The sequence below is a fragment of the Lepidochelys kempii genome, chromosome 16, assembly GCF_965140265.1.
Source record: "Lepidochelys kempii isolate rLepKem1 chromosome 16, rLepKem1.hap2, whole genome shotgun sequence".
In the NCBI taxonomy this organism is placed as follows: Eukaryota; Metazoa; Chordata; order Testudines; family Cheloniidae; genus Lepidochelys; species Lepidochelys kempii.
Window position 1 is genome coordinate 14,080,835 of NC_133271.1, and position 16,035 is coordinate 14,096,869.

Sequence of the window (16,035 nt, forward strand, 5' to 3'; positions counted from 1 at the left end):
AATAATAATAGTAAAGAGGACAGATAGTGGATGCATAGGCCTTGCGGTGGGTTTCATCTGGCACCCGTGAGATGTGCAGGAACCAAGTGAGGATGTTTGGGTTATTTATTCTGGCTGTGACACACCCAGAGTTAGGCTGCTGGGGCACTGATCCCACTCTCTGTCATGATGATCAATATTGTCTCTTTGTTTCCTTGTACTTCCTGTCTGTCTGTCATGGGCTCGCTTGAGACGGGGAGCCTCTGACAAAGAGAGCTCGCCTAATTTTACAGCAGGCCAATTGATGTTTAATTCAAAAAAGACCTCGTGGGCCTTGCTCCACAAGGGAAACAGAAGTCTTTTGTTGCAGTTGGAATTAGGCTCTGATCAGGCCTGGCTTCTTGGGTTAAGGCAGAGGGAGGATCCTCCCTCCCCTTTCCCAGCTTCGCCCAGAACTGTCCTCTGACAGCAACAGCCAGCCCTTTCTATTTGGCCTGCTGGGCCCCGATTGGCCTCTACCTGCTGGAGGACCAAATCTCGCTGATTCCACCCACAGCTGATCCTGGAAGGCCTCTCTGGGCAACCTCTGGAGGTCCAGATTTGCTGCCCTTCTCTTCTTAAAGAACAGCTGCTTATGGTGAGGTGAGCCAAGCAGCAGGGTCTCTGGCAGGGGGCAGCAAATGCCTGGTACATCCCATCACAGTGTATGCATCTGTTGTCTCTGTTCTTATACTTAGACTGTGAGCTTTGGAGCAGGGGCCCTCTTTTATACTATTTTTGTACAGTACCTGGCACACTGGGGTTCTTGGCTAGGACTCCTGGATTCTCTGGTGATACAAATAGTATAAGGTCCATTGAGGGATCTTACACCAGTGGCTTTGCTCCGAGCTGATCCGCAGCCATGTGCGGGGCTAATGAAGGGTGTGGCAACTGACCCAATGGCACTTGTGAGTAAACATTCACCAGTGTGAATAAAGGCTGTCTACAGTGTGTCACTAGCATATCCCCAAAGAGTAGGGATTAGGTTTTTAATTAAATGTATTCTCCACCAATATGGACAACGCATGCACTGTTTATATTCTATTAGGCAGTGTAACTCTTGGATAGAAAGTGAAATTTATAGCTCCTGTTGCTAATTTCCCACTGGAAAGGATTTTGTACCGTGCTGACTCTCCAGTATATTCTGCAAGAACTGTTTAGGGTAATTGATATTCAAGTGATATTAGTTCCTTCCTTCCATTCAACGAGGCTGGAATGGAATGGCAACAGCCACTGCATTTATAAGAGAGGCCATTGTTTATTTGAGAAATTAAAACATGAATTTAAATTAAATTGCAAACAAGAGGAGGACGAGACGTCTGGATAAAAATGGAAGAGTTATTGGGAAAAGCTCAGTGAGGAGGTCTGGCTGGGGGTGGAAGCATTAAAAACAAAACCACAAACCAGGTAGGAGGTTGGGTTCATTACAATGTTGATATAAAAGAAGAAAGAACACATTATAGGACTGATTTGAGTTCCATTGAGGACCGCTTGACACCACTCTGGCAACAGTGGAAAGATAGTCCAGTGGTTAAGATGCTACTTTGGGGCTTGAAAGGCCTTTGTTCAAGTCCCTGATCTACTACCGACTTTCTATGTGACCTGAGGCTAGTCACTATGTGCCTCAGTTTCCTATCTTCAAAATAGAGATAATAGCAATAGATAGTGAGTTTCCCTCACTGACCTCACTGGGGTGTTCTGAGGATAAATACATTAAAGACTGTCAGATACTCTGGTAAGGGGGGTTGTATAAGTATTGTATTTAGATAGATAAGAATGATAGCTCAGTGGTTTGAGCAGTGGCCTGCTAAACCCAGGGTTGTGAGTTCAACCCTTGAGGGGGTCATTTAGGGATATGGGGCAAAAATTGGTTGGATGAGTTAATTGGGGATTGGTCCTGCTTTAAGCAGGGGGTTGGATTAGATGATCTCCTGAGGTCCCTTCCAACCCTGATATTCTATGATTATTTCCAATCTCCTTTAAACCTAAATGATAACCTCCACTATACAGCATGCAGGCTGGGCGGTAATTCCCTGTACTCAGTTTTCTCACACCCAAACAAGGAGGGCAATCTCATCATGAACCCCTCCTTTACATCTTGGTAAGGCAGTTATATTGTGCACAATTTTGTTTGTTACACTGTCCCTGCAATATTAGCAAATAAAACGTATACAGTTATTTATGGGGGGGGGATTCAAATTTCCCCAGAGAGATTATTGGCAATAGAAAAGTCAGAATGATTTTAATCCTGTCCAGTAGAGAGAACTCCCAGTTGCTTCCACTTGTTAGTCTTTTGTTTTGCAAAAGTTTATCTTTGGGTCCCAATGGATCATACTAAATTTGATTTGGCAGAATCTGATCCTTGACATTTCTTCTTTTAATACAGTCTCTGAATCAGCTGGGAATGTCTTTTTTCCCCCCTCCCTGAGTGCCAAGCCAGTCAGATTGTTCCTGAAAATGAATGTGAAACCTTGAGATGTCTAAATCAGCTTTCAGTGTATGGGAAGGCAGCATGCTCTTCTACTTAGTGAAAGAAAAGTATCAGGACTCCTGGGTTCTATTCTTATATCTACCACTGAGTAACCACGAGCAAAGCACAACCTTTCTGTGCCTCGGTTTACCTGCCTTTAAAATGTGTTTAATAACCGTAAAGTAATATGCATCCCTCAGATGAAATGTGCTATATATGGTCAGACTTCAGCTCAGCTGGTCTTCAGCCCAGCTGGCCTTTACAGTCTCTCCCCTGTTTTACAGGGTCTCCCCCAGGCCTGCCTGCCTAGAGAGCTTTCTCCCATTCCTTGCTGCTTCTGCGCTTTTTCACTGCTGGCTCAGGGCCCTGCAGGAGCTTTTTAACTCCCTGCAGCATCTACAAACATAGTTGCTGTCTCCTGAGCTTTCCCCTTTATTGCAACTGCCTGCCCGTTTTATCCACGGATCACCTGATTCAGTCACGGTGTGCCCTGTAATCAGGTCTGGCTTAGGCCCAGGTTCTCCAGCCCCTGGGGCAAGACACCCTGTTACAGTTGGTGACAGGCTCCTGGAGTAAATGATCTACTGTTCTTATTCACTATGGTGATTCCTGTGTTTACCCTTGACTCTTTTATACCCAAACCTCTAAACAGGGTGAGCTAAATTCTTCTCCACTTTACACCATGCAATTCTATCAACTCTCCAAAGTCTGCACTAGTGAAACCAAGAGAAGAATTTGGGTCAGTAACTCAGAGGAATGTGAGGGCAATTTTACCTTACAAGCCAGCTGATTTCAAATCCCTCCTGTCCATCCCCCATCTACATATTTATCCAAAGCATTCCGCAAACATGTTTGCATAAGAGGTACAGTCATTTAGCAAACACATCAGGTAGCTAGGAATGTTTGAAGATATTGAGCAAGCAATTACAGTTCATTTGATCAAAGTCTTTCGTTTGATCCAGGCTCAATTAATAGAGAAAGAATTGCCGCATCTCTCCCCAAATTCAGATTATTGCAATATTTTTGCTGCCTTTGATGGCATAAAAATGATTACAAGACATGAGAAAAAGCGTGACCTTCCCCAGACTTTTCCAGTGGTATTTCAGCTAATATTTTATAATCACTGTTTAACAGAGGAATTGGTCTCCAGTTGTTAATATAAAAAATTATCACCTTCTTTGACTAATAAAAATCAATAAAGGCTTCTGTCCAATAAAGGGGCCAGGCAAGCTTCTCTCAGCTCATAATTAAACATTTCTACCTAATCTGGTGCAATCATAACCTTCACAGTTGTATGAAATTATAAATAATAATAATGCTTTACAGAACACCTTTCAACTCAGCAGGTTTCAGAAAGGATGGCCCTGATTCAGGAGAGCATCTCTACCCATGGCGGTACTTGAGCATGTGTATAATTTTAAGCAGGCACCTCATTCCCATGGCAGTCAAGGATGGATTGAAGCATGTGCTTAAGAGGTTTTTCTGACTTGGAGCCTATGGCTGTGCTTGGAGCATCACTGAAATGCAGCAGCTTCTGGACTGTAGGACAGCAACACACCATGGTCATAACAGTCAACAATGGAGGCCTGAAGATAAGCATCTACATTCATACTTAGGCAACTGGATAAGTGGCCAAACGTTCAGAGGTGCTGAGCATTCACAACTCCCACTGAAGACACAGTAATCTGTACGTGCTCAGTAGCGGTGAAAATCAGGTCTCTAATTTTGGGTGCCTAGCTTGAGGCATCCAAGTTTGAACATACTGGTTAACAGTTTTTTATGGGGTAGACGGAAGCAAAAGTGTGGCCAAGAAAATCAGGGTAAATAGGTACTTTTATGAAAAACCACCATGGGATTCATTGCATCCACACAATGCAGGCAGCTCATCTGTTCTTAAAGTCTCATCTGAAAGACCCATGACAGTAACTTATGCATGCCTCAGTTTGCCTACTTTGGAATGATAAAGGGCTATGTGAGTTGTGCTTGGATTTGGAACCTCTCTTCCCAAGAGTTAAATCTGGAGTTCACACAACTAATTCATTACCTCTCTTGTCTGGTTGTCCTTACTAGGAGTTACATTTATCAGGACTCCCAACTTCTCAAGTTTTGACAGTCTTCTCTGTCAAGTACAAATGACTTTTGTCTTGAGATAGCCAGAGCTATTAAAACTAATTAACTAACCCATCTTGTTTTGATGATGATGAGCATTTATATAGCATCTTCCATCACAATGGATCCCAGAGCATTTAACAACATTTAACAAACGTACATCCGCCATGCATGGGGATCACTTCATTCGCAAATGACAGGCAGCCACTTCTATACAGCAACTGTTTAGTAACACCCAGCAACGCTACTTAAGAGTTCATGGCAGGGAGTGTGGCCTACCTTTCCCGAATGATAAACGTATCAAAGAAAGTGATATCTCTGCGGGCATTTCAGTTTGTGTTGTTGTCTCTTAGTGAGAGCCACGTAATGGTGCAGGAATGTAATAGTGGTTAGAGACATTCACTCTTTGTTAGGGCTCCCCTGACCTTCCTGGTTCTGCAGACCGAAAGTAGAAGGCTAGAGTCCAAAGCGCAGGCAATGCAATGTCAATTGGGGTTAACAAGCAAGCATAATCACAGCTCTTACACCCATAGAGCTTCCTTCCCCTTTCCTCTTTCTTAGAAGGCTTAATTCTACCTGTAGTGCTTTCTCCTGGTACCACCCCTTATAATTTATGGTCCTATTTCATTTTGGAGGGTCTTGAGTCTGGGGGCTTCGGTACCACTTCTTTTGTACCCATGGGATGGGTAGGGAGTGAGGTTGTGTACCAGCCAGGGTCACCTTTTCTTTGCCTTTGTGTTTTCCCCCCAAACCACCTCTTGCCCCTCCCAACTGGTTGCTTGATCTTGCCTTGGGAGAGGAGTGGAGGCAGAACTGTCTTTCAATTGTACATTCGTCTATTAAACTCCCAGCATAACCAGCAAGACTTTAACTCTCTTTCTTATCTTTTCTCATTGTACTGAAAACCCCATCTGGCTGTGAGCAGAAGCAACACAGTGTCGTTGTTTCTTGTTCACGTATGTTAATAAGGACACCAACAATTGTATTTGAAAAACCTCGAAATTCAAGCAGGCAAAGAAAACCCCAAATTCTATCTCAGACAAATAAGCAGGCCTAAATACTATACTACCATCCCTCACACTCTCACTTTACACTATTTCCCCTTAGAAGATAGACATTCGATAACCATTACCGGCACATATCCCAGTTTAGATCTAGATTTTTTTTTTTTTTGCCTTCAAAATAGGATCCATCTCCATCTCTCTCAACTTCCATCTCTGTCTTTCAGAGACAAGAAATTTTGGACACACAGCTGAGCTTTTGGGTGCTCCGCCACTGAATGGCACATGCTTTTGGGCAAGGCACGCAGGCTCACCTTTGCTGTTGTCTTTGCAGTTTGGATGTATCCGTGTTGGGGTAAGCTCGGAAGCGGTTTTCAGAGGGGCCAAGCGCCCACCGCCCTGGTGGAAAGCCAGACTCTGGGTCTGAAGTTGGACATCCATATATCAAAGCCCCCAAACTTAATTGCTGCTGTTGCAGAACGTAGCTGTACCCCTCTGTGCCCCATCTGTAGGATGGAAATGAGAATGCCTGGCGATTGAAATAATTATAGATGAAAGAATTATGTATGATCATTGGGCTAGATCCTCAGCTGGTGTAAATCGTTGTAGCTTCATTGAAGTCAATGGAACTATACTAATGTACACAAACTGAGGATCAGGCCCATTGTTATTTATTACCTTTGTCATGTGACCCTCAACCCCACACCTCCTGTGTTTACCCATCACTGGCTTTATCACATCTCCTTTCATTTGCGTCCTTTCTGCACAATTTACATTTCACCCCCTTGGTGCCTGTTGGATGAGAACTCTTTCATCTCTCATCGTAATGCTCAATAATAACATTTCCATTTGTTTTCCTTTTCATGAAGCTCCTTTCTGGAAACAGGATCTGACCTCTTGCTTTGTGTTCTCCCATCAGCCAAGGATCATGCTGTGCATGCATTTAAATGATTTTTTATGTCTTTACAGAGTTTGGTTACTTTATTTTTGTGTGTGTTCTCCTTTGTTTGTTTGCTAATTTCTGGGGCTTTGAGGAGTGGATTATTCAATTTCTGGAGCCTGTTTCCAATTACTATTGAGTCTTTGAATTGAACTGAATTTCACTGTGAGCTGTATAATAGAATGATCTGAAAATTCAGCTGGAAACATGTCACTATTGTTGCTACAAGTATTAGCGCTAACATAGAATTTATCAATTTTACTTTCTTAAAAAAAATCCAGCTTTGAAATCAACATGCGGATCACACCAAACAAAACCAAGTTGCATCTGCTATTTCTCCTGTTATCAGAAACACGAAACCTATCCAATCCCTGCACTCCTGGATTCCTTGGATACAATCCTGGGATAATGTACAATAAATATCCCCCAAGAATCACTCTTATTTAACCAGGGGCTAGTGTAAAGCAGCATGTGAGTTTGATCTCAGTCAATTTTCTACTGGACAGGTGTCCACATCACAACAACTACCATCCTATGTGGCAGTAACAGCCTGCCACCGCAGAAAGGACAAGGACTGAATGAGCCATGGAGACTGAATCACCTCTCATCCCTAGGCGTGGTCGAACCAGCTCATGGATGAGATGCATATGGTCAGATCCTCATCTAATGGAAATCGTCACAGCTACACTGACTTAGATAGAGCTATGGTTATTTATATCAGCTGAATCAGAGGGAGGTGTAAGAGAGGGAGCAAGGGGAGCTATGAAATTCAGTGCGGGGTCAGGGGCAGTCAGCTCCGAGTCGGGAAGCGGAGTCCCGGCCGTGTCTATCTGCTGCTCGGCCTAATCCTGGACACCACTGCAGCTGCTCCAGCCCCTCTGGCTCTCACTCTTACCTCCGAGTTTACACAGGGATGGAGCCTTCCATGATATTTCCACTCCAGGGGCACTAAATCCTGGTTCTGCTGCCTCTGAGCTGAGGATCTGGTCCATTGGCAGGGCAGTGGGTTGGGAGCTGGCCCTGTTCCTATCTGTGCTGCACCTGTTCTATTATGAACAGAGGATTCCAGTCTCCAAGGCTGTTCTGCATCTTTTCACCAGCATTAGAATCACTTCCAGACTTGGATACGCGTTGATTTTGTTAATATATTTCATGACCTTTACATATGAAGCCCACCCCTGGCATAATTACTGGTCCCTGTGGACCACAATCAGGATCCCTACTCCTAGTCATTCAACTCCAAGTGCCAACTCAATTTACTACTTGAGAGTCATGTCATGGGTCAGAAGAAAGTTTTTGGCTTTAAATATGTCCATTGCCATTTCCTTAGCCTCTGGTGCTTTGCTATTATTCACCTGGCATGTTACTGCAGTGATAAAAGATGTGTCACCTTCCCAGATTTTTTTTTTTTTTACAAATCTCATTTGAATTTGTGTTACTTTATTTTGAAGGGCAGTTGGAGTGCTGCATAAAGGGTGAGGAAAGCAGAGATTTGCCTGTTCTTAGAAGTGAAGATCTCCTCTGTACAGAGAGGATGGGTTTCTCCATACTTTCATCCACTTTTCTTCATAGTTAGGATGCTTTGTCAGCTGACCAGCATCCCAAGATAGTTTCAAAGGCAACATCTGCCTTTATTGGATGCTGTGGACCACTTCCAAGGGATGTTTTGGGGAAACAGAAGCTCCCTCAAGCTCTTCATTGCACTGGATAGTCCTAACACAGTTCATGTAGGTAGTGTCCCATCGGTATCCTAACCTAATCGGTAACCTAATCTCTGGCTGGTGTAAATTAGTGGTGCTCTATGGACTTCAGGGAGTTACACTGATTTACGACCACTGGGGATCTAGTCCACAGTGTTTAGGGCTAAAGGTAGTATTTTTTTTTAAATGAGGACGTATGGGTGTTTAGATATAGGCTCAGATCCGCAGTGGGTGTAAACCTGTGATGCTCCATTGCTTTTCATGGAGCTACGTTGTCTTACACTAGCTAATAATCTGGCCCATAGGGTTTGCATTCAGTCAGCTATGGAGACTAAGCCAGAGACTCAGGGGAGCTATGCTGATTTACACCAGCTGAGGATCTGGCTCCATGATGGGATCTCCATCAGCTGAGCATTGACTTCCCTAGAGTCGAGGGATATTTGGATCCAGGGGTTGATTCAGAGCATCTCTACATTTCCACCATGTAAAAAAAAAATCTGTTTGGAAGGATGTTTAAGAGCATTTCCCTTTGTCTACAGCTTATCAGCCGTTTTCCATCCCCCATCTCTGAATCAGTGTGTCAGCATTTTTGGACGGTTCACTGAAAACTTTGCCGCGTGCTTTCAAGCCAGGAAATGATACCCTGTGCTGTGAGGGCTCCATTCTGAAACAAGATATTCATGACTTTCCCTTCAGGCACTGAGGCTGGTATTGCAACCAAGCCCTCCCATTCAGGTTTATTCTTAACTCCTCCCTCCTTCCCCCACACATAATCTCCAAAATCACTTTAGAAGAGTACTATATCAAAAGCTGATATTAAACTCTCAAGTGCCTGGCAAATGATTTAAAGCAACTGCTTGCACTGGGGTGAACCCCAGAGATTTCTTTAGTAAAGTTCCACCTACATAATCTCTCAGAGGTAGCTTTTCAGAGCTTACCATTTACTTTAGTCTGGAGACATTTCTGTGCTTGTATGGCTCATCTACTTTCTGGCCACTGCTTCTTTTAAGCAGGAAAATAGTTTTTTTTCTTCCTATGTAATCTCCTTCTTTTGTTCAGCATTTCCCTTTGCTGTCACCAGATACACATGCGGGGCATGGTCACTCTATGTGTTCTGCGGTGGGGCATCTGGAGAAAAGAACATAGTTGGGGATTGGTCCTGCTTTGAGCAGGGGGTTGGACTAGATGACCTCCTGAGGTCCCTTCCAACCCTAATCTTCTATGATTCTATGAACATGATAGACACCTGATATGGAAAAAAGCAATGCGAGCCAAGCAAGTGTGTGAGCTTTGTTTCCATGAGCACATGCTGCATATAGATAAAAAGCACACTTGGAAGAGAAGGCCTGACAAATGGAAAGTAACCTGTATCACATATTGACCCAAGTCCACAGCTGGTATAAATTGATGTGAGTCCCATCCAAGTCAATGGTTTCACAAACTGAGGTTCTGGTTCATTATACAGAATAACCTGAGTGTATGAATGAGTGATGTTGCCCTCTAGTGGCTGATCCTCAAAGATATGGGACTTGCTGTTGCTGCAGTCTAAAGGAGGTCTTCTTTAACCAGAGGGATAAATGCTTATGTTTCTGGAGCTGTTAAAACCAGTGTTCTAGTCCCATCAACAGCGGACGGATTTGGTATAACACATGCAATAAACAGTAACGCAAAGTGCAAAGTGAAGCTACACGGGGCAACCACAAATGACACGTTTTGGCCGTTATACAAATGTGAGCAAGCCAAAGGGTTGCAACCAGCATGGACAGAAAGTCCACACACTGTGCATCTTTAATCAAGGATTGAGCTGAGTGTGCCTTAAGGTTATGCTGTGTGCCATGTCCCCAGCGGGGATAGCAAATTTGGGCTAGACCCACAAAGGGATTTAGGCATCTAGCTGTATTTTCTGTGAAAAGATTTGGTTTTGAGAATCATTTTCTTAAAAAGAAAAAAAAAAGAACATTTCCAGACCAGCTCTAGTTTGAATCCTTTATGAAATTAACCACTCCCGCTGATCTAATGTTTCTCTCCTGCAATGCTCTTTCTTCCCAACATGCTACTGAGCACATCTGCTTGTCTTTCATGCTTTTCTGTGCTATAAGAGATGCTTAGATTCACACCCCACACACACCGTCTACCTGCATCCATACACCCCCCATACACCACCCCTTCTCCCACCATCCACCGACACACCAGCCCCCATCAATTACTCCTCCCCACACAGACTTTTATCCACTCACACCCATACTCACTATGTTGGTCTCCCAGAATTCCCTGCTTTCCCACCCCAATGCCCCACCTAAAGCAATGCTGATGTCCTCGTTAACATTCCAGTCCCTCATCAAACCCAGGGCTGTTGCACACACCTGGGATGTGTATATCTGAGCTATGGCTCAGGACATAATGGCTGCTGCATTTGCGTACACTTACTGTACTTCCAGTGTCTAAATCATTGCTTTGCAAAGCCCTTTGGGATACCTTGAGCATGAAAGATGCTATATAAAACCCCAAGCCTGTTCTATTCTATTCTAAAACAGCCCTTTAAGTCCTTTTATCACAGAATGAGGCAAGCAGTGAATTGAGCCCTGAAATAGCAATTTAAAGTTTCCATGAAAGAGCAGCACAGTATATGTTTGGTATATTTTAATATAATTCTAGAGCACTAAGTGCACTAAAAATGCACCACTTGTTTTTTTGTAGGGGAGAAACGTAAGCACTTGTTTTCCTTTGGGATTTAGTTTATTATATGAGCTGACAAAGATCTGTTGAGATGACAAAGAAGGTGGGGGGAGCCGTGCAAGGTCCCTGATTGTTTAAGCTCAGGAAAATAACAGCTTTTTTCAGTTCTTTTAGCTTGGAGAGTTACTTGGTGTATGATCTAAAACTAACCATGCAGCTGGAGAATAAAGGGAGCGTGCTCTAGGATTTAATGGTCTAAACCAAAGCTCAAGGTTATGAAGAGTCAAACACAATTGCTAAAGGGGAGCAGCGAGAGAGAGAGGCTGTTTTTGAATGACCTGGATTAAGGTGGGGTTCTTGGGAATCCAAACTAGACAGCAGAAAGGTGGCTCTAAAATTACAGTAAGCAGCAGTGATGTGAATCACTGCTGGTTCAGGATTCGGGCAGGGGAAGATGCACTTAACATCACACCATGACCCAAGGGGAAAGGGAAAAGGCAGCATGCAATGACTTCCACTTGCATGTTCCCAGTTCATGGCCACTTGTATGGTACATGCTACCAGCTCTCCATGTGTTGATAGAGCCCCCCAAAAAGCAGGCCTCTGGGTGGATGCACTTTGTACGTGTATAGAACAGCTGTGGGTGGCTTTCCACCTAGTATATTCTATGCTCGCCTCTGACCATGGGCACAATCACTCCTACATGCTCTGCGGGTCCCAGGCTAGGAACCAGACATGAGTTAGGGAGGCATGTTGTTGTTGTTTGGCTGCTATCTCCAGTGTTACTGGGGGGAATTTGCAGCAAATGAGCCTCCTGAAGGCCCTCAGAACCAAAGGGAATACACCAAGCCTGGGGAACCTGTTTATTCTCTTGCACCCTACCATCACTGGGACACCGCCCCTTCTTTCCAAGACCAAGTTTAACCCTGGCCCCACTGATTTCAATGGGGCCAGGATTTCACCCCTAGTAAAATCTACAGCCAGTGGTACCTCCTGTTCCTTTCTAAGCCTAGATCAATCAACTTCCTCTAGAGAGTGTGCTGCATATGATACATCCTATGACTGGACCGTCTAGCGGAAAGCCTAAAACCAAACATGAGTATCCACTGATTCATGCATCTGTGTACTATAACAGAACCACCTACAGAACATGGGTTTATTTAGAGTGTGAAATACAGCTGGGAAAGAAAATTAACAGCACTGGAAAGGGAATTTTTTTCCCTTTCATTAGTAAAGTTATACCCAGATATTTATTCTTTGCGGAGGCTTTAACCTTGTTTCCTACGTACTCTCGGTACAGTGACCAGGAAGTTAATCCTAGGCATGGATTTCTTGTGCATAGAACAATTACAAATCAAAAGGGAAAATATTCCTTTAGATAATTTTGTTCTTCTTCCTGCCCCTGCAGGATTGTTCACTATTTAATATTCTAGATTAGTATATCTAGATTACTTATAAATGACACAAGCAATGAAATGTCCACCCTTTCCCCTGGGAGACTCATTCACAGACTGGTCAACCTTACTTTTCAAGGCATAAAAATCAGACATCGGCCGTATGTTTTTACTTCAGTGGAGTTTCACAAGATTTACACCCACGTAACTGAGGGCAGAGTTTGTCTCTTTGATGTCAATAGAATTATACCAGAGATTAATTTGTCCCACTCAGATAATTTAATCTTTCTTTATAAATCAATACTTTCAGTCTCTTAATCAGTTCCAGTGATGTTCTTTGAATTCCCACCAATTACTCAGTATGGAGTTGGGGTCGAAGTACTCAGAACTGAATGCTGTTTTGTCTTGTCAAGCCCAAAGAGAAATAGACCATAAACTGCCTTGGCTGTGACAAAATCTGGACCCCCCAAATAGCATTATATTCTTGTTGTGTGCCACCATTTTGCACTGCAAGCTCAACGGTATAACTGATTTGCTATTCACTTTTACCCCTTAGTTTCTTTTGGTATGATTTGTTCCTTGACTAGTTGTGTTTCGCGATGTCATTTTGTTGACAGAGATATTCACTGTATTGCTCCAGGTTGAGCTTGATTTCATTACTTCTACCCCCAGACATGTCACTGACTTCCCGTGTGACCTTGGGCAAGTCACTTCCTCTCTCTTTGCCGTATCCGTAAAACGGAGATAATACTGACAGGGTGTGCTTCACAAGCGGGGTTGGGAGGCTTCTTCAGTTCATGCTTGTCAAGAACTCTGAGATCTCCAGATGGGCTGTGCTATGCAATTAGCATGAGATTTTTAAACTCTCTGAGGGCCTGATCCAAAGCCCATTTATGGAGAGACTCCTTTTGGCTTCAGTGGGCTTTGAACTAGGCTTTGAACTCCCTTTGTAGTAGTGTTTGTCTCTCCTCTTTGGTACTCACAACACCTCCCAATATACAACCAGATCTTCCTGCTGTAAATCAGCAGAGCTCCAGTTACATCTGCAGAGAATCTGATCTTTAGTATCAGTCACTAACTAAATTTTAAGTTGAAGGGTTGAATTTTTTTCACAGTCTAGTGACTTTCTCCATGTCCTCCTTCCTATTGAATGGCTTGCTTGGCTAATCCCAGATGAATTTTCTACATGGGGATGCCAAAGAACAGACCCTCAGCTGTCTTTCCTAGGCTGGCAATGTCTAAGAGTCTTATTTCAGCTGCGTATTGTATTCCTTTGAAAGCGGAGTGGAGGAAAGTGGTTACATGAATGAGCTGGAGAAGAAGAGAAGTGTCTGAGAAGAGGAAGTGGTGAAAAAGATGGGGCAAAATTCCTGTGCCTCTTTTTGAAAGGAGAGTGACAAAGGTTAAAATCACGCCCGTTGCTCCTTCTGCCTGGCATTGCTGATAGATAGAACCTTTATCAAGTGTCAGCAAAGGCATCTGACATTTATCAAGGTGGAAAGCTGATTGCTGCTGTGCTGACAGAGAATATTCAATTCATGCCATCTCCGCTGTACTGCCATTTCTTAATGGCTTGATTTCCCACTGTGATCAGGACAGATCTCTCCTGCTGCCTCATCTCAGGTCTCCCTTGCGCCATCTTCTTGCTACATCTATTTCCTGTCTTCCCTTCATCTTCCTTTATTTTCCTTTTCTCCCCTTCTTTTAGTCTTCCCTCTTTCTTTCTCCCTCTTTCCATCACACCCTTCCTTTCTCTCTACCTGCCCACCCCTGCCCACCATGTCTCCATCCATATAGCTCAGGAGAGCATTGGTGAACCCTGTCTCTGTCAGACAGGAGTGCATTTCCACACTTGGGCTATAAAACATTTCAAATCTCTTCAGTTCCTGGGAAAGACAAAGAGCCACTGCCCAAGAAATTCAGGCCAAAGGAATTGAGTCTCATTGTCAAGGAGGTAAAAGTCTTACCGGGTACGTTAGGACTGAGAGCTGGGCTTACGGACCCACAGTCTTCTGCACAAAGCACAGCGTGACGTGGAGGAAAAGACATCAGAACATCAGCAATTAAGTGATTATGCAAATCGAAAAAGGGATTTTGTTGTAAAGCATTTTCCAGTTTGAATGTGACATGATTGCCAGAGACATGCTATGCTAAGCACTGGGAAACAGGAATGCACACCTGGGAATAACCTAGCCAGTCACTGCGTGTCACCGTTGAGCCACAGAAAAGCAGCTGGCAGATCATTATTTATCTGCATTTAAAAGCATGGATACTTAAGGAAGGTGGTTGCAATTGGAAGCTTTCAGGTGAGGTGGCACCTCTGTGAAGGTTGTCCCTGGACTTCTGCTGGAGCCTCATGTTGGTAGCAGTGCATGACACACATAATGTCAAAGTCTAAGCATTCATTCTCAAAGGGGTGATAACAGAAAGATCTAGTGTGGGGCATGGTCCTGTGGTACTTGGATAAATGGACAGAAAAAAATACCCCAGTGTGCCCCAAGAATCAGGAACCTCCTTCTCTCTGTGAAGAGTTTGTAAAATGCGGTGCGGTCCTTCATGATGACAGACGCTATATCAATACAACAATACTATTGTATGAGATCAGCTGAGATTGGCAGCGGTGCTGGAGCCCCATTAATATAAAGGAGAGGGAGCCACTTGCAGCAGTCCTGGGCTTTGCTACATGTCTGGAAGGTTAATGAATCAGGGCTCCAATGGACCAGGCGGGAAGAGAATTCTTTGTTTGCGCTCCATGAGGCTGCATAGAGAAGAGATGGGCAGTCCCTTTTGTGCAATATAGTGATTATAATTCATGGGATCGGTGCCCGGTGCACAAGATGGGCTCCTACAGTTGCATCCTTGACTCAACAGGATTTGGGAAGTCCACTCCCATGCAGAGGGCCAGCGCAAGGGCCGTGCACCACCTAAGTCTCACTTCAGTTCTGTTTCGAAAGGACACAAGTGATGCATAAGCCTTGTGCTGGCCCTCTGCACCAGGGTGGTTTCACATGGAAAGCGAAGGCAAAGGATGAGCAAACATGGCCAAACCAAATGAATGTTTACATTTTAGAAAGCACAAAGGGACATTTGGTAGAGTGGAGATGGCACAGGGGTTGCCTGTTAGCCGAGAACTTGGGAGATCCCAGATCAATTCCCTAGTCTGCCACATGCTTCCCGTGTGACTTCGAGCAAGTCAGTTACGGCTTGTCTACAGGATGTGGCAAGATGCACGAAGGGGGTGTGGGCTGATTTCTAAAGTGCATGAAAATGTTACTGTTTCAAACAGCACTACGTTGAAGCACACTTGAGAGCCATTAGCATGCACCAGCAGGGTCTGCACAGACAATTGATGTGCAACACCTTAGTGTGCTTTAGAAATTACCCTGGAAAATGCATTACCGAATTGGGTAGGCAAGCCATAAGTCTCTCTGTGCCTTGGTTCCCCATCTGTAAAATGGAGCTCACAAAACTTCCCTTCCTCGCTGGGTAGCTGAGGGTAAGTATATTAAAGATTGTGAAGTGCTCAGGTAATGGTGGCCATATACATGCCATAGATAGGTGTAGATTTAGCTCTACTTTTAAAACACTGTAGATCATAAGTAGGGTAGCAACTGTGCTAGAAAGGTTAGAAATTATTTGCTATGTGGAAAAGCAATAACAACAACAACAACAACAAAAGATTTGAGTTCCTAACAAGGTCTGTTTGTGTTGTTTTTTTCCAGTGGCG